At 41.7% G+C, this 20,301-nt stretch overlaps 1 long non-coding RNA gene across 1 annotated transcript in view; it reads right to left on the bottom strand.

Annotated features, from left to right (window-relative positions):
* Window positions 1-20,301, bottom strand: part of LOC139185750 (uncharacterized) — a 144,082-nt gene that overhangs the window by 1,906 nt on the left and 121,875 nt on the right. The window contains exon 3 of the long non-coding RNA XR_011569223.1: window positions 3,445-3,528. This is a non-coding gene — a long non-coding RNA (uncharacterized lncRNA). The remainder of the gene's footprint in view (window positions 1-3,444; window positions 3,529-20,301) is intronic.

Here is a 20,301-nt window from a genome sequence, read left to right on the forward strand (position 1 = left end):
ATGCGGGATCTTAGCTTTCCAACCAGGGATCCAACCCATACCCCCTGCATTGTAAGGTTAAGTCTTAACTACTGGACCACCAGGGAATTCCCTTAAATTCCTTTTATTGTCCCAGAGCTTCTGGTTTCTCACTCCTAGGCCCTCCCCTACATGCCAATTCCACTTTGTCCCCCATCCCCTACTCAATGATCATGCTCTCTAACCATTACGGCAAGGTGGCAATTAAAAATATGCTGATGCCTTATGCACAAACAGAGCTCCACAAACATTCTGTGATTTAATTTGAAATATTTGCTTTATATAATTTGTAGATTTTAGCTATTGGACTAAGATCATTCACAGAAATAGATTGTAATTTACTGCTGTTTTTCTGGGGGTTTTTTATTACTGCATAATTAAAACCTACTGTCAGCTAGCACTGGGAGAAAATGTTGGTGTTACGCAGTGTGAATTTTAATTGGCTGCACAATTACCATCTCTTCTTTCAGCAAACCTGCATCTCTGCAGTAATGTGAACTCTCAAATCCCATAAGATGCCTATAACCCACAACCTCTCGATAAACTTACCACGTGATTTTCCACTTGTCAGCCCTGCCAATGCTTTCACAGTGAAGGACCTCAAACTAAAGGCCTGTGGACTTGGGGAAGCTGGCATCAGTGTGAGCAGGTTTGGAGGAAAGTCGGCACAGAACATGGGGTTTTCTCCTCTGGTTGCATTCCCTGCAGCCATTAGGACTGACGACTTTTACAAACACAGAAACATGAGCCAGCTGCTCTTCTCTTGTGCTGTTTCTCACAGCAACAGACAAGGCACTCAAGTGGGCAATGAAAGAGGACTTCAGATTCTTAATAGGAGAACTACCCTCTATGCAATAGAGGTTTTTAAACTGAAGTGGAGTTGATTTACAATATCATGTTAGTTTCAGGTTTATAGAAAAGTGATTCAGCTATCTTTTTCAGATTTTTTTCCATTACAGGCTAGTACAGGATATTGAATATCGTTCCTTGCACTACACAGTGAATCCTTGTTGCTTATCTATTCTGTGTAAGTAGCCTGTCTCTGCTAGTCCCCTACTCCTAATTTATCCCCTGCCTCCTTTTCCCCTTTGGTAATCATAAGTTTGTTTTCTGTGTCTGTGAGTCTGTTTCTGTTTTGTCTGTAGAGTCATTTATATTATTTTTTAGATTCCACATGTAAGTGGTATAGTATTTATCTCTGTCTGTCTGACTTACTTCACCAAGTACAGTATTCCCTTGGCCCATCCATGTTGCTGCAAATGGGGACCTTCCATTCTTGTTTATGGCTGAGTAATATTCCATTGTGTATATTCACCACATCTATATAGGTTCTTCTGGTCAAAATATACCTACCCCATGCCAGTTCCCATGCTTGGCACTGGGGGTGCAGAAATGAATAATACACAGTCTGTCCTCAACAAGGGCTTCCCAGGTGGCGCTAGTGATAAAGAAGCCGCCTCCCAATGCCAGAGACATAACGGACACAGGTTCGATCCCTGGGTCGGGAAGATCTGCTGGAGAAGGGCATGGCAACCCACTCCAGTGTTCTTGCCAGGAGAATCCCACGAATAGAGGAGCCTGGCAGGCTACAGTCCATGGGTCACAAAGAGTTGGACATGACTGAGCGACTTAGCATACATGCTTGTTCTCAACAAGTGCAAATTCTAGTAGAGAAAGGAAAACATTCACATAAATAATTACATCACCACAGGTTTTGCTAGAGATATAAGGAACTGTTTGATACAAAGGAAAGAACATGGTCTTTGGAATCACAGAGATTAGGGTTCAAATCTCACTTCTTCAATGCATTCAGCTCTACTGCCTTTAGAAGAGTTGCTTCATCAAAGAACAGTGATTTCCTTATAGAAACAGAATGCTACAGTGCTGAGAGGCTCCATGGCTGCTAGGAAGGGGTGTCTGATCAGAGCATTCTCCTCCCCTGTGCTCCCCTTAGAGGACGTGTGGTGGGGAATTTCAGTGACAAAGATTAGAAATGACAGATGTCAGGTATTTGGTACAATGGCTCACATGTCATAAGGCATTTGATAAGTGATAGTTATCACTGTTGACAACTACTGGGAAAACACCATCTCTCCTGTCCCTGGGCGATTTCAATAACCACCAAGCTCCAATCTCCCCTCCCACTGAGTCTCCTTGGAGCACCCCAGGAGAGCTCTTTCTGCAAAGCAAAGCTGATCTGTTAAAGATCTGCTTTAAATGCTTAGTACCTTCATCTCCCAATTCTATCTTCTTGGCAGAGTTGGGGGCACTGCAGTGCCCAGCACTCTCACCACCACCCTCCCTCTGCTCCTTGCAGAGCCACTTCCCTACCACACCCTGGTTCCTCCTGCTCCCTGATTTTGGACATTCTGTTCCCTTCCAGTCCAACCACCTCTGCTTGTTGAAATCCCCTTGAGGAGCCACATTCTAGCCATAGTATCCTACAAACTACTAACAGACTCAAACCTCCGCCCAACTGTTCTCTCCACCTTCCTGTTTGTCCCTGTCTAATTCATTCTTCAAAATGCAACCAGCCTTGCTGGTACACAGTAATCCCATTATGGCACTCACTTCCATAAAACCTTCAGTGATTGTGTTCCCATCATAGTTGAGTGAAATCTGTCCCCCGACCATGGCCTGCGAGGCCCTGCCTGATCTGACCCCTCACGTTATCCCCCTTGGTCACTGCACTCCAGCCACACCAACCGTCTGTGCTACTCCAACCTCAAGCCTTTCCTGCCTCATGTGAGCAACAGCTCCTGCTTCGAGACTCCTGGACTCCTGTCCTTAGTGGGCCTCACACCCACTCCTTCTCCCCTGCTCAGCTCCAGGGCCTCATCCTCTTGAAACCCTTTCCCATCTCCCCAGACTGAATCACGGCTCTGTGATTCTCTCTCATCCTACCCTGCTCTTTTCCTTCATAATATGAATTATAATCTGTAATTACTGAACAATCTTCTTGCCCTCCAGATTGTAAATTTCACAAGGATGGAACCTTAGCCCTGAGCAGGAATTCCAGAGCCCTGCACCCAGGTCTGTGGAGCAGATGTCTCTATGAAGGTTTCCCAGAGCCCACCACCCTCCCCCTACCCCCATCCATATGACACACTGCTCCCTGGCATTTTGTTTGTATGTCAGTCTCTCCCCACAAGAATGTGAGCCTCTTGACACCAGGGCTATTCTTCGGTGTCTTCCTGCCAAAACAAAGCACCGCACCCCTGCTCTCCCACATCTGGCATAAAGATGAATTCATGATGGCACAGTGTTCTGAAACCTGCAGATAAAAAAATGTAAAAATCCCTGCCTTCAGATAACAGTGTGACCAAATGCAACAAAATAAATAAACTTACTAAATATACTGAAAATGTCTGCAACCATTAAGAGCTCAAAGTGAAGTAATATTGGCACTAAGTAGCCGTAGCCTACCTGCCTCCTGAGAGATGGTCAGCTTCGTTTTCTACTGTGCTGACGCCTCCCATATCCCGAGAATAGAAGATCTTGTTCAGGGACCTAGAAGAAGAGAAGGAGAAAACAACGTTAGGAGAAGGGAAGGAAAAGAGGGTAGGAAAAAAGGCAAGAAGAAGCAACAGGGCAAGGTGCAGAGAGCTGAGCTCTGACGTCAGACCACGTGGATCACATCCTGCCTCAGACCTGGCCTCAGGCAGGTCCCTTGGCCTCTTTAGTCCTACGCTTCCTCAGCTGAAAGATGAAGACAGAGTTGCTTCATTAGCTTGTCCTGAGAACTAGATCATGTAAAGCGTGTCTGGCCTGGATGTGGAAACACCGAGCAGTCCTTGTCCATAGTTCCCATCCACGTGTATTTGCTCATCCAAGCATTTATTCAGCTCCTAATGTGGGCCCCAAATGGCAAAGGCTACCAGGAGAGCAAAAAGCAAACATGTGTTCATGGAGCCTACAGTCTCTTCAGGGAAATAAATGCTCCCATAACCAAACATAAACCTGCACCTGTATTTGGTGCTACAGAGGAGACGGTGCTGTGAGCGCCTGTCACCATGGAGAAGAGGCTGAGACCCAGGGCAGGCTCTGCAGCCAGCTGCCCTTGGTTTGACTTCTAGCACTTCTTCTAGCACTACTTCTACCACTAATCAGGCAGATAACCTTGAGCAAGTCGGTGTACTACCTTGTTATGTTTCTGTTTGCTTATCTGTAAGACAGGGGTAACAGTAGCATATCTACTACACAGGGTTGTTATAAAGATTAAATAAGTTGAGTTAACCTAGAGAGGACTGGTGCCTGATAACTACTATATAAGGATTTGCTGTTTCATTATTATTACTTTGCCTAATTGGGGTAGTAAAAAAAAGAATTCCTAAGACTATCTGAACTGAGGAAAGGTTAATAGTGTTAACAATGAAATGGAGGAGAGAAAAGCTCAGGCAAGTGTCCACAGGTGGAAATGACAGTAGCAAACCCAAGGAATTAATAACAGACGATTGCAGCTGAGAAATGAAGGCAGACCAGGCAGGACTTTGTAAGCAGTGGTCAAAAGTTTCATCCTGACCCTGTAGGCAATGAGAGAGCAAGCAGACCACTCTAACTTCAGGGCAGAGAAAGTGAAAGTGAAAGAGAAGTCATGTCCGACTCTTTGGGATCCAATGGGCTGTAGCTTACCAGGCTCCTCTGTCCATGGAATTTTCCAAGCAAGAGTACTGGAGTGGGTTGCCATTTAGGGACTAGTGAAGGGACAGAGTGAATGCAGGTCCACCACTGGGAGTTCACTGTAGAGATCTCGAAGGAATTAAGATGTCATGGACAAGAGGGACGGTAATACAGATAATAAGACATGGAATGGACTTAAGAGAAGTTTTGAAGATAAAACTGAACAAGACTGGGTGAACAGGTCAAAAAGCAGAGACAGAGATACCCAGCATGGCTCCTAGATGTCTGGCTTTCAAAACTGAATGGATGGTGGAGCTATGCACTGAGATGGAGAACTGATACCTACAAGAACAGCATGGATATAATAAAGGTTAGGAGTGCCTGCTAAATAAGTGTGTGTGAGGGATCAGAGGGCAAGGAATCTGGTGCTCTTCCCTTGGAGAAGTCACCTGACCTAGGTATCTCATATTCCATTCATAGTTCTGCAGACAGCGAGATCATCCAAAGGTCATCTATATTTGGCCATGGGACACAGCAATATGCTAACACTGTACATTTAACCTGCTCTTGCTAACCCAGACCGTCCTCCACCTCAGGGTCCTCTCTGTAGCCTGAGACCAGCAAGAGGAGAAAGGATAAGGCTCTAAACAGATGCTCCACTGAAGCAAAGAAATGACTGTATCTTCACAGGGCACCAGGACAAAACCAGGCTCTCCTTGGTATACAAAGAATGCGGGCAAGTTGCCATGGGAACAGTCAATGGATTTTCACATCATTACTATTTCTAGCTACTCTTGCTCAAGCACTTACAGAATGCCAGGCACTTTCTTTACATTGTCACCTTCACACAGCACTATGGCAACAGGAAGAAGGATTGAGAGAAACTTACTGAGGTTACACAGCCACTGTGTGATGGAGCAGGAATTTGGACCCAAGTCTGCATGACTCTGAGGTCAATCTTTTTTTAACCCTAGTGAATTTCTTTGACTGAGCAACACTTAAACACTGACTCCCATATGCAAAACAGACATTTTCAGGTGGTTAAACATATGTCAAATGAAACCCTTGGCCACACAATAGAACCTAACTGGCCTCTACAGAGATCAAAACCACGGCCTTGTCCTTATTTGATCATTCTCCCAACAAAGTGCTTAAGGCAAACAAACTTGCCATCACATGGCTATCAAGCATGTTATTTCCCTTCACCTTGCGTAGTTTGCTCATTTATTCAAAGAGCTCAGCCTTTCAAAATAAGCCACCAATGGAAGAGAGACAAGCAATGCTTCTACAAATTATCAGATGCAAAGACTTTTTTAGGATTTGTTAATTTGTTAGTACCTCTACTGGCCTTGTCTGGAGAAGGGCATGGCAACCCACTCCTGTACTCTTGCCTGAAAAATCCCACAGATGGAGGGGCCTGGTAGGCTACAGTCCATGAGATGGCAAAGTCAGACACGACTGAGCGACTTCACTTTCACTTTTCACTTTCATGCATTGGGGCAGAAAATGGCAACCCACTCTAGTGTTCTTGCCTGGAGAATCCCAGGGACAGAGTAGCCTGGTGGGCTGCTGTCTATGGGGTCGCACAGAGTCACGACACGACTGAAGCGACAGCAGCAGCAGCAGCAGCACTGGCCTTGCCATGTGCTCACACTGCCACCTGCTGGACATCATACGCATCTCTACTTCCCCTAAGAGTCCACCTGGAGACCCACACAGCCTACCCTGCAGATTGATTGCTCACACTTGATCGCCTCTTTTTAGTATTTTACAGTGTCATACGCAAGAGGAACTCTGATTTCCTGACCCAAAACTCTTTACAGTCTGATACAAAAGAAAGGCAAATAGGAATCCATGCATGTTCTGTTGATGGAGGGGAGCCAAGAATACAAGGGAACATTCTGTGAGGAACCCAGGGCAGGGGAAGGCGGTGACAGGGAGGCCATGTGGGCTTGCGAGGGTACCTAGGAGAGACCACTACACCTGAAAACCCATTTGTCTACTCCAGAATCTCAAGGTTCTTTGGCCACAGTGCTAACAAAAAATCCCTTTTAAATATAGTGTGATGTATTCTTCCTTGCATATTTTCTTTTCCTTTAAGCACAGTTTGCGGTGCTAAGGGAAGGGTGGGCTTCCAGCTTCAGAACATAGCACTATTATTTTCCAAGACCACAAGCAGCAGTCTTTCTCTTTAAAAGAATTATAATCTTCCCCTTTCTTTCACTCACAGCATGAAAATAGATTACTGTGCTTGAGCATTTTAAAAATTAAAGGCTTAGATGGCACATGCTGATCAAAAGCTGATCTTCAAATACCTCTTTCCAGCAACTATTACATTTTTTAAGTTGCCTTTTTCATTTTTCTTTGATTTACCTCATGTGGCATTGCATAAATGCAACAGACTGAAATGCTTCTCTTATTCCAAATTAGGATGTTAAACCCCATTTTCTTTTAATGTTATAAGTTTGGAATACAAAGATGAGTTAGAGAGTTCAGTTCAGTTAAGTCACTCAGTCATGTCCAACGTTTTGTGACCCCATGGACTGCAGCACGCCAGGCCTCCCTGTCCATCACCAACTCTCAGAGCTTGCTCAGATTCGTGTCCACTAAGTCGGTGATGCCATCCAACCATTTCATCTTCTGTCGTCCCTTTCTCCTTCTGCCCTCAATCTCCAGCATCAGGGTCTTTTCCAATAAGTCAGTTTTTCACATCAGGTGTCCAAAGTATTGGAGTTTCACCTTCAGCATCAGTCCTTCCCATGAATATTCAGGGCTGATTTCCTTTAGGATGGACTGGTTGGATCTCCTTGCTGTCCAAGGGACTCTCAAGAGTCTCCTCCAACACCACTGTTCCAAAAAAATCAATTCTTTGGCACTCAGCTTTCTTTATAGTCCAACTCTCACATCCATACATAACTACTGGAAAAAACATAGCCTTGACTAGATGGACCTTTGTTGGCAAAGTAATGTCTCTGCTTTTTAATATGCTGTCTAGGTTGACCACAGCTTTTCTTCCAAGGAGCAAGTATCTTTTAATTTCAATGCTGCAGTCACCATCTACAGTGATTTTGGAACCCAAAAAAATAGTCTGTCACTGTTTCCACTGTTTCCCCATCTATTTCCCATGAAGCGATGGGACCAGATGCCATGATCTTTGTTTGCTGAATGTTGAGTTTTAAGCCAACGTTTTCACTCTCCTCTTTCACTTTCATTAAGAGGTTCCTTAGTTCTTCTTTGCTTTCTGCCATAAGGGTGGTGTCATCTGCATATCTGAGGTTATTGATGTTTCTCCCGGCAATCTTGATTCCAGCTTGTGCTTCGTCTAGTCCAGCGTTTCTCACACCGCATGTAAGTTAAATAAGCAAGGTGATAACATACAGCCTTGACATATTCCTTTCCCAATTTGGAACCAGTCTGTTGTTCCATGTCCAGTTCTAACTGTTGCTTCCTGACCTGTTTCTCCAGAGGCAGGTCAGGTGGTCTGGTATTCCCATCTCTTTCAGAATTTTCCACAGTTTATTGTGATCCACACAGTCAAAGGCTTTGGCATAGTCAAAAAGCAGAAATAGATGTCTTTCTGGAACTCTCTTGCTTTTTTGATGATCCATCGGATGTTGGCAACTTGATCTCTGGTTCCTCTGCCTTTTCTACAACCAGCTTGAACATCTGGAAGTTCACGGTTCACGTATTGTTGAGCCTGGCTTGGAGAATTTTGAGCATTACTTTGCTAGCGTGTGCTACTTCTACTGCTGCTAAGTCACTTCAGTCATGTCTGACTCTGTGCGACCCCACAGACTGCAGCCTACCAGGCTCCTCCGTCCCTGGGATTCTCCAGACAAGAACACTGGAGTGGATTGTTAGCGTGTAAAATGAGTGCAATTGTGCGGTAGTTTGAGCATTCTTTGGCATTGCCTTTCTTTGGGGTTGGAATGAAAACTGACTTTTTCCAGCCCTGTGGCCACTGGTGAGTTTTCCAAATTTGTTGGCATATTGAGTGCAGCACTTTCACAGCATCATCTCTTAGGATGTGAAATAGTTCAACTAGAATTCCATCACCTCTGCTAGCTTTGTTCATAGTGATGCTTCCTAAGGCCCACTTGACTTCGCATTCCAGGATATCTGGCTCAAGGTAAGTGATCACACCATCGTGATTATCTGGGTCATGAAGATCTTTTTTCTATAGTTCTTCTGTGTATTCTTGCCACCTCTTAATATCTTCTGCTTCTGTTAGGTCCATACTATTTCTGTCAGTCAGGGACCTATCTAGTGACATGTCCTTCATATGTTTAAGGTTCAATGACTCAAATAAATTAGAATCATTCTCTGAATCCACTTTCCAAAGGAAGAAACTGAAAGATTCTTGCCTTTCCAGATTTCCAGAACCTTTTGATAACAAAAGAGAATATGGAATTTCTCAGTTTTCAGATTGTTTTTATGGTTCACTGAAGCCCACTACTGTCTTCTGATCTAACACACAGAATTAAAATCACAGCATCTCCCCGGGTGGTTTCACTTATTCCCATGGCCTCAAGCACACCTGAATGTCACAACTTTTAAGCCTGTGTCTTTAGTTTCCAATACTCATCTGAGGTCTAGACCCATCTCTCTGCTGCTGCTGCTGCTGCTAAGTCGCTTCAGTTGTGTCCGACTCTTTGCGACCCCATAGATGGAAGCCCACTAGGCTCCTCTGTCCCTGGGATTCTCCAGGCAAGAACACTGGAGTGGGTTGCCATTTCTTTCTCCAATGCATGAAAGTGAAAAGTGAAAGGGAAGTCACTCAGTCGTGTCCGACTCCTAGCGATCCCATGGACTGCAGCCTACCAGGCTCCTCCGTCCATGGGATTTTCCAGGCAAGAGTACTGGAGTGGGGTGCTATTGCCTTCTCTGACCCATCTGTTTATCCATCCATTAAATATTTCACCCTGGATGTCCCATAAAGTGAAAGTGACTTTATGCCTGACTCTTAGCGACCCCATGGATTGCAGACTACCAGGCTCCTCCATCCATGGGATTTTCCAGGCAAGAGTACTGGAGTGGCTTGCCATCGCCTTCTCCATTCCATACATTAGATGCAACTTTTCTATAAAGCTAAAACTATTCCAAAATAAAATTTTTAAAATGTATGTTTAAAGAGAGAGCACAAATGAAACAAAATGTTAATAATTGATAAATCTCAGTGATAGGTATGTGGGTGTTTACTGGCTGATTAACTTTTAGATAGGTTTAAAATTTGGCAAAATGTAAAAAGAAAATAAAGCTATGGAAGGTTAAAAGTAAATGGATAGAAAAAGATATTCTAGGCACCTTAAATTCTTTGTGTCTAATCTCAGACTTGGTCATCCAAGCCCCGTCTCTCAAACCTGCTCTTCCTTCATGTAATTCTGCTGCTGCTGCTGCTGCTGCTGCTAAGTCGCTTCAGTCGTGTCCGACTCTGTGCGACCCCATAGACGGCAGCCCACCAGGCTCCCCCGTCCCTGGGATTCTCCAGGCAAGAACACTGGAGTGGGTTGCCGTTTCCTTCTCCAATGCATGAAAGTGAAAAGTAAAAGTGAAGTCGCTCAGTCGTGTTCAACTCTTCATGACCCCATGGACTGCAGCCCACCAGGCTCCTCAATCCATGGGATTTTCCAGGCAAGAGTACTGGAGTGGGGTGCCATCGCCTTCTCCTATGTAATTCTAGGTAATGGCAAAGCTATCCACTGCATTATATAAACCCAAACCCCAAATGTCTCCTGATACCCTAGCCTGAATATATGACTGCTTTCTAAGTCCTATTACATCTATACCTGATAGGACTATTTACTCTCTTCTCTTCAGCTTTACTGACACTGGCTTTGCATACGTACTGTTGAATTTGCACGCGTACTGTTGAAACAGCCTATCTACCTTTCACCTCACTTAGTGCTCTCCTTTTCATCCTTTACATTCAAAAATATAAAAATGATCACATCCTTGATACTACAATCACAACACATTTTTTAAAAAGCTGATAAATTGGATTTTATCAAAATTTAAAACTTGCTCTGAAAAAGATGCTGTTAAAAGTATGATGAGATAAACTATAGACCAGAAGAAAGTATTCACAGTAACATACTCAACAAAGAACTTGTGTCTGGAATGTATAAAGAATTCTCAAAACTTAACAATAGAAAAACAAACAATTCGACTCAAAAATGGTCAAAAGGTATGCACGGACATTGCACAGAAGAGCATATACAGATGGAAAATAAGCACATGAAAAGGTGTACAACATAAGTCATTAGAAAAATGCAGATTAAGACTACAATAAGATATCATTATATCTCTCAGAATGACTAAAAATAAAAGAAACTGTGAAAACACCAAAGCTAGGGGGGGATGTGGAGAAGTGGGATCTCTAGTGAGAATGCAAAACGGTAGAGCCACTCTGGAAAACAGTTTGACATTTCCTTTTAAAACTAACAATAGACTTACACCAACAGACCTCGCAGTTGCACTCTTGGGCATATACAGCAGAGAAATGAATACTTGTTTTCACACAGAAATTCAGATACAAATGTCATAGGGGCTTTGTTTTCAATAACCAAAAACTACCCAAATACCCTTCAATAAGTGAATGCTTGAACAAATTATAGTACAGACAGCCCATGGAATACTACTCAGTAATAAAAGGAATGAACCTCAACAAAATTATGTTGAATAAAAAAAGTTTGTCATATAAATACTATTTATATATAGAGAGAGATCACTAATAGGAACCTGCTGTATATACCACGGAACTCTACTCAGTACTCTGTCATGCCCTGTATGGGGAAGAGCCTAGAAAAGAGTGGATATAAATATCTGTATCTGATTCACTTTGCTGTACAGCGGAACACATGGGCTGCTCATGTGGCACAGCGGTAAAGAATCTACCTGGCAATGCAGGAGACACAAGAGATGCAGGTTCGATCTCTAGGTTGGGAAGATTCCTGGAGCAGGAAATGGCAACCCACTCCAGTATTCTCGCCTGGAAATCCATGGACAGAGAAGCCTGGAAGGCTACAGTCTACGGGATACATGACTGAGCAACTGAGCCTGCACACACAGAAACTAACACAGTGCTGTAGATCAACTCTACTCCATAAAAATTCATTTTTAAAAAGTTTAGGTCACAGGGTGTATTTTGCAAGATTCAGTTTATGTGAAATTTATGAAATGGTAAAATTATACAAATGAAGAAGAGATTAATGGTTACCAGGGCTTAGAAATAGGTAAGGGAGGAGATGGGTAAGGTTATAAAAGGCTAACATGAGAAAATCTTGCAGTAATGGTACAGTGAAAAATCTTGGTTGTAATGGTGGTTATGCTATGCTACAAATGTAATAAAATTGCATAGCAACACATACACACATACACACACAAATGAGATGAATTAGTACATATATTAGCTGGTGAAATTGAATAAGCAGATTATGTCAATGTTAATTTCCTGGTTTTCATTTTACACCATAGTTATGACAGATGTTCATATTAAGAGAGGCTGGATAAAGGGCATACTGGATCTCCCAGGATATGTCTTTGCATCTTCCTACTTATTTCAAAATAAAGTTTTAAATAACTACCTGGGGATAGATGGAGGGGAAAGATAAATTGGGAGGCTGGGATTGACATATACACACTACTATATATAAAACAGATAATAAGGATCTACTTATAGCACAGGGAACTCCATTCAATACTCTGTAATGACTTATATGAGGAAAGAATTTTTAAAAGAATGTATATTATATGTATGCATAACTGTACACCTAAAACTAACACAACATTGAAAATCAACTATTTTCCCACCCCACGGACTGTAGCCCACCAGGCTCCTCTGCCCATGGGGTTTCCCAGACAGGAATACTAGAGTGGGTTGCCATTCCCTTCTCCAGGGGATCTTCCCCACCCAGGGATTGAACTCCGCCCAGGGATCAAACCTGGGTCTCCTCCATTGCAGGCAGATTCTTTACTCCAATTAAAAAAAAAGAAAAATAAGTTTTAAATAACTGATTATGTCACTCCCTTCAGAAGTTATTTGTAGCTCTCATTATTCATAGAATAAAACATTCATCTATACATATAAGGTCCTCCATTCCAATTTGATTTTTCATTAATTGTAGTTTTGCTGTCTTTCATCTTTTTATTGAGTATGCTAAAATATCCACCATTTCTTAGATGTTTGCCTTTTACTTCCAGGATTACAGAAAAAGATATGCATACAACCTGAAAATTCTCAAATTTGCCAGAGGTGGACATTCTAAACATATTCCAAGGCCACTTAGTAAGTCTTTGCACTTCTAAGATTCATTAATCTATGCAAAAGCCACCCATTCTAGATACTAAAGGCTTTATGCAATTTCTCCAACAAGAAAAGATGAGGTACTATGATAAAGGTAATAGAAGAGTGAGAATTATGACAGCACATAAAGCATGGGACGCTGTGAAAGGAGTGCACAGCACTAGGAAATATTCCTTCTTTGTTGATTTTGCTCCTTTCACAAATGCAGTGTATTAGTTTCCCAGAGCTGCAGTAAGTAACACAGAACCACAAACTGGGTAGCTTAAGCAGCAGGAATCTCTGTCTCAGTTATGGAGTCTAAAATCAGGATGTCGGTTCCTTTTTAAGAGTTGGAAGGAAGAATCCATTCCATACCCTCAGCTAGCTTTCAGTGGTTTGCTGGCAGTCTTTGGCTTACAGGAGTATCACCCCAACCTTTGCCTGTACTTTCATATGAGAGTCTCCCTGTGTGCATATCTCTGTGTCCAGGTGTCCTTTTTTTAATATATAAAGATAACAATCATATTGAATTAGGGGCCAACCTTACTCCAGTATGACTTCATCTTAACTAATTACATTCTATTTTCAAAAAGGATCACAACCTGAGGCACTGGAGGCTATCATGTCAACAAATGAATTTGGGAGGAAAACAATTCAGCCTATAACACCCAGAAAGCAGTAGTAAACAAGAAAACTGTTCCTTCTTCTGTTTGAATGAGTAGATAGTCCCAGCAGTCCCCAGCCTTTTTGATACCAGGGACCAGCTTCATGGAAGAAAATTTGTCCACAGACCAGGAATCAGGGGGAGATGGTTTCAGGATGATTCATGAGCATTACATATACTGTGCACTTTATTTCTATTATTATTATATCAATTACAACTCAGATCATCAGGCATTAGATCCCAGTGGCTGGGGACCCCACATACACATCAATAGCATGCCTGGTAGCAGAGGGCACAAGGAATTTGCTGGGGACACCAGGGCTTACTGTGAAGATTCGTATACTCATCACATAGGAAGAAATTTAACAAGCACGTGAGTGTGCCTGACACTGTATTAGAAAATACTCGATGCCTGCCAAGTATGCAGGTTGGATCATCCTGAAATCAAGCTGCTAAACACACAGTAATCATATCCCAGTGTATGTTGCTGACTCACCTTGTAGCTGACTTAGAATCACAAATTATCTACAAAGATTTTAAATGCGGAAAAAAAAATGCTTACTTATTGGAAACAACCCATAATTGATAAATAATTCATTTAATTTTTAAGAGCCAAATTGCTTAATCTAATCAATTGTGGCCAGGCTTTGCAAGAAGACAGTGGATTGTTAATATATATATTAAACAATACCAAAAAGATTATATTGCTTGAAATACAAAGTAAATTTTTTCCTTCATATAATAAAAGTAAATTTTTCTCCTTAACAGTCTTCCATTTTCCAAGGTTAGAGAGAGCAACAATTTTTAAGTACCATTTAATTGATTTAAATGGCATACCACCCGGATTTCACAGCTTTTTTACTTCTGCTTATCACCACAGGGTGCCTTAAACCTAGTTGTAAGTCACAGTGACTGGACACAAGGACAGGGAGGTATTTCACAAAGCCAAGCTTGTGAAGCAAACAAGCCTCTTATCTATGGGGAATACAGAGCTGCTCTCAAATTTCATTCATCCTCAGATCAGTCACTGAGCCCGTGAAGGTCACTGGAGAGAAGTGATACCACTGCTCTGGGCACGTTTCCCTCTGAGTAAGAAACTAAAACAAGCAAAATGTCTTTAAGACTCCAGGCAGCTCTCAAGCACCAAAAGTCCCTGAGGGCTAATAACTAATAGATTAACCATGAGGAAAATAGGGGGTAATAAATTATAATGTGGTTAAATGGGAAAGCTAAAGGTAATGTAAACTTAAAGTTAAGAAAGTAAACGTAGAATTGTCAGGGAATCCCCAACTTTATGTTCCATGTTAGCTCAGCAATTTGACAAGCCTGCAGGAATGGTTCAGCAATATAGGTCACTTTACAAGCATAAATCATCTGAATTCAATTTTTCTGAGCTAGATTCCTTTTAACTGACCTGCTTGATTCTTACTCCTCCCCATTCCAAACCATTCAATACATACTGATGTCACAGTCCTCTTCCAAAAGAACGAGTCCAATCACTCTACTTCAGAGCTGCCTCTAACACACAAAGCATCCTTAAGCAAAATTTTTAAATGGCACCCTCTCAAGTAAAGAGTGTGTATATATATATATATATATATATATATATATATATATATATATATGCATAGTGTATGGAGGCACAACCTGAACAGATTGTCAAGCCATACTCCCATCTGCTCACATGTCCCCAGAATGCCAAGAAGCAAATGTCACGGGCAGTATGCACAGTAGATGCCCATGTGTATGTCCATACACACACTACAGTCCCGAGGTGAGATGCTATGACAGAGACAGAGGTTGGTAGGGTCGAAATCAGGCCACCAAGATCAGCCAATGAAAGGAACATCTAGTGTTACAGAAGTTGCAGTGTTAATTTCTTACAGAGTAATGTCAAAAGATACAATCCATACAAACAAAAGCTTTTTGGACTCCTCAATCATTTTAAGAGTTTAAAGAAGTCTTGAGAGTCAAAAGGTTGTGAACCAGTGAGTGAGTAGATATCTATAGTGTGACCTGCATCCCGTAAGAAGTAGCAGCCACAGGAAGTATCATGGTTTAAAACCTGTGGTTCAAAACCTGCACTAGTTCAGGAGCCATGAGGCAGTGTGAAATGCACCCTGGTTTGGGAGACAAGTCTATTTCAAACCCTATTTGACTATTGATTAGTTTATGTAACCTTGGCATGTTACCAGTAGTCATGTACAGATGTGAGAGTTGGACCATAAAGAAGATCGAGCACTGAAAACATGATGCTTTTGAATTGTGGTGTTGGAGAAGACTCTTGAGAGTCCCTTGGACTACCAGGAGATCAAACCAGTCAGTCCTAAAGGAAATCAACCCAGAATATTCATTGGAAGGACTGATGCTGAAGCTGAAGCTCCAATACTTTGGCTACCTGAAGCAAAGAGCCAACTCATTGGAAAAGATACCGGGAAAGACGGAAGGCAAAAGGAGAAGAGGGAGGCAGAGGATGAGATGGTTAGATAGCATCACTGACTCAATGGACATGAATTTGAACAAACTCCGGGAAATAGTGGAAGACAGGGAAGCCTGGCATGCTATAGTCCATAGGATCACAAAGGGTAGGACGCAACTTAGCAAATGAACAACAACAACAGCAAAACATGTTACTAAATCCTTCTGAATATGAGGACTCATAGGAACAGAGTTTTAAATCCTTCTATTCTCCATCTATCACTCTGAGGTCCTCAACCAAAAGAAACACACCCACAAGAACCAATAGCAAAATGAGAAACAAAGGCTAATTTTATCAAAGTTGAACAAGCGCCCAAAACCCCAACTCTGCTAGAAGGTGGACTGGAGAAGAAGGTGAGGAGCTCAAGCAAGGTTCTTTCTTCTCCCTGGCCTCTGAACTTGAGAATGACCAGCTGTCTGAGCAGAGTCTGAGTCTGCATACCAAATTGCCTGAACAGTATGCCCAGCCCGCTTTACTCACCCAGAGGGACAGGGGAGAAGCCCATGGGTGCAGAGTGCAGAAAGGGAAGGTGCAGAGAGGAAAAGAAAGCATTTCAGAGTCCTAGATAACTCTCAGTTCAGTTCAGTCACTCATTCGTGTCCAACTCTTTGCAACCCCATGAATCACAGCACGCCAGGCCTCCCTGTCTATCACCAACTCCCGGAGTTCACTCAAACTCATGTCCATCGAGTCAGTGATGCCATACAGCCATCTCATCCTCTGTTGTCCCCTTCTTCTCCTGACCCCAATCCCTCCCAGCATCAGGGTCTTTTCCAATGGGTCAACTCTTCGCATGAGGTGGTCAAAGTACTGGAGTTCCAGCTTCAACATCAGTCCTTCCAATGAACACCCAGGACTAATCTTTAGGATGGACTGGTTGGATCTCCTTGCAGTCCAAGGCACTCTCAAGAGTCTTCTCTAACACCACAGTTCAAAAGCATCAATTCTTCGGCTCTCAGTTTTCTTGGGCTCCAAAATCACTGCAGATGGTGATTGCAGCCATGAAATTAAAAGACGCTTACTCTTTGGAAGGAAAGTCGTGACCAACCTAGATAGCATATTGAAAAGCAGAGATATTACTTTGCCAACAAAGGTCTGTCTAGTCAAGGCTATATAACTCTACCCCCTGGGAAAGTGTCACCCAAGGAATATTTCAGACACTGACCAGGGAGTGTCAATAACAAGTAGTGATTAGTAGATTATAAGTAGACATACTAGGACAGCAACGGAAGGAACTTCTACTCCATAGAGATTAAAACATCCTGTGACCTGGCACACATCAGTTACTTAAGAAGTTATAAATAATAATAGAATATGCTGGGTTAATAGGGAAACAGTCTGAAAAATAAGAGACCTAAAAATTTTATAGCCTCTGTTTTTCACCCTTATTTATGAGAGAATAAAGGGCTGTGGAAGCTAAAAAGTCCCAACTTCCCCCAAAGCAGGTATCCCGTGACTGTGTTCCTCCAACCCCTGATCATGCATTTGAAATTCTAGGAGCTCACCCTTCTTTGAGGCTTCCAGTTCAGGGGAATGGCAGCTCTTTTGACTTGAAAGTTCTACTGCAAGTTCCAACACAATGGTCCCAGCATCCTCTGCCACTCTCTTCTTTTGCCTTCAATCTTTCCCAGCACAATGGTCACTTCCGTGATATACAAGGAAAATCATGTCTTCTGAACTATTTACCAAAAACAAACCAGTATATCCTGTACATTAGCATGACCTTAGTCTGGTAACTGAAGAGCCAGGTAAAGATGTAAGATGTATAGAATTCACTTAAATTCCTATGTGTCTGAAAAGATGTTCAACATCACTCATTATCAGAGAAATGCAAATCAAATCCACGTTGAGGTACCATCTCACGCAGGTCAGAATGGCTGCTATCAAAAAGTTTACAAACAATAAATGCTTGAGAGGGTGTGGAGAAAAGGGAATCCTCTTACACTATTGGTGGGAATGCAAACTAGTACAGCCACTATGGAGAACAGTGTGGAGATTCCTTAAAAAACTGGAAGTGAAACTGCCAAGTGACCCAGCAATCCCACTGCTGGGCATACACACCGAGGAAACCAGAATTGAAAGAGACATGTGAACCCCAATGTTCATTGCAGCACTGTTTACAATAGCCAGGATATGGAAGCAACCTAGATGTCCATTGGCAGACGAATGGATAAGGAAGTTGTGGTACATATACACAATGGAATATTACTCAGCTATTAAACAGAACACATTTGAGTCAGTTCTAATGAGATGGGTGAAACTGGAGCCTATTATACAGAGTGAAGTAAGTCCGAAAGCAAAACATCAGTACAGTATATTACTGCATATATATGGAATTTAGAAAGATGGTAACGACTACCCTGTGAGACAGCAAGAGACACAGATATAAAGAACAGACTTTTGGACTCTATGGGAGAAGGCGAGGATAGGATGATTTGAGAGAATAGCATTGAAACATGTATATTACCATATGTGAAATAGATTGCCAGTCCAGGTTCAATACATGAAACAGGGCACTCAAAGCCAGTGCACTGGGACAACCCTGAGGGATGGGATGGGGAGAGAGGTAGGAGGGGGGTTCGAGATGGGGGACACATGTACACCCGTGACTGATTCATGTCAATGTGTGGCAAAAACCACCATAATATTGTAAAGTAATTAGCCTGCAATTAAAATAAATAAAAATTTTTTTTAATTCCTAGGTGTCCTGGCTCTGCCAGTTAGGACAGATGAAGAAAAGAATTAAGGATAGACGTGAACCTTGAATTGGTTAATTGATTCCCATCTAGTGATAAAGCAACCTGGGTAGGAATTACAGAATTTCATCTACCTACATAAAACAATAAGATTGAAATATGTCACATTAGAATCAAGAAGGTCTTAACTCGGACTCCAGGCAATTAGGCTGCAAAAAAAACAATAACACTGATGGATAGGGTCTTGGGCAAGACTCAACATGGCCATGAGGAAAACCTCTCTGAATAACTGTAGCCCCAGCTCCAAATCTCTGGCCAATTACCCTTCCTAGCCTTCTTAGCCAGAAAAGTAACCCCAGTCTACTCAGGATGGTGACCCTGTCCTCAGTGGCTAAGGATTTTTTAATGCCCAGAATATTGAGACAGGAAATAGAGATGATATAGTAATCAAATCCATGGTCTCAATATTTTTAAATTGCTTAGAAAATCTGGCACTTCAAAGCAACTGACAGATTAAAATATATAACCAAATAAAATATGTAATTGAATAACTGAGCTTCAAACTTAGAGTTTAAAAGGAATAAATGAATTTGCCTATGTTTGTATATACTACTAAAATATATTAGAAAAACTTGAGAACTATAATATTTATAAATTTTATTTATTAAACAACCAGAGAATTTTAAGTACCTTGAAATATAATTTACTTGTTATAGACATTTAGTTCTAAGAAGAGAAAATCCATTAAAGTTGAAAATATTTAAAGGACTATAATCAAGTTAATTAATAAACTCTTTATTAAGAGTGACTGGTAACATTTACTAGATTTATAAATAGAGTAATAGTAAGTAGAAGTTTTAGATCAGACTGTAATAGCTCAATTTAAAAATTTTTTATTTTATAATTTTAATATATCAAATTCTAATTTTAAACACAAAAGTACCTGCAAATCTCTTTTCTGTGAACATTAAGCCCCAATATTACTAAAACACACATGCCATTTCCGATTCTGTTTCCTTTGCCTCTGGACATCTGGCATTTGGTCTTCTGCAGAACATAACCCTGACCCATAAAGAACCAGCTGTCTTCAGCAGGAGGAATAATCATTTACATGTCAAATGTGAATCTATTTCCTTACTATATTTAATCTCGAAGAATGGCCTCATAAAATAATAAAAGTCCCAATTCAAACTCGCATTTGATACTTCATTCCATTATCAAAAACCATTACTACATAATTTATTGGCCTACAGAAAGGGAATGCCTTTTCAGTTCTCAGATGGTTGCCTATATCTCCATCAATATTAATCAAAATTACACAGAGAGTCCCTCCCTGACTATATAATTTTCTAGCAGGATTAAAACACCCAGTTGCAGAATCAGTTGTAAATATTTACAAACTGGGCTCTACTGAAGACTGGCTGACAAAAGATGGAGCCAAGAGGAAGGACAGAAATGTGCAGAATGTGGTAGAAGGTGAGGGGTCAAGAGACATAACTGAGATGTTACTGAAGCTGAAGAATCAGAAATTTACATATTACTT

Source organism: Bos indicus, chromosome 11, assembly GCF_029378745.1.
Source record: "Bos indicus isolate NIAB-ARS_2022 breed Sahiwal x Tharparkar chromosome 11, NIAB-ARS_B.indTharparkar_mat_pri_1.0, whole genome shotgun sequence".
Taxonomy (NCBI): domain Eukaryota; kingdom Metazoa; phylum Chordata; class Mammalia; order Artiodactyla; family Bovidae; genus Bos; species Bos indicus.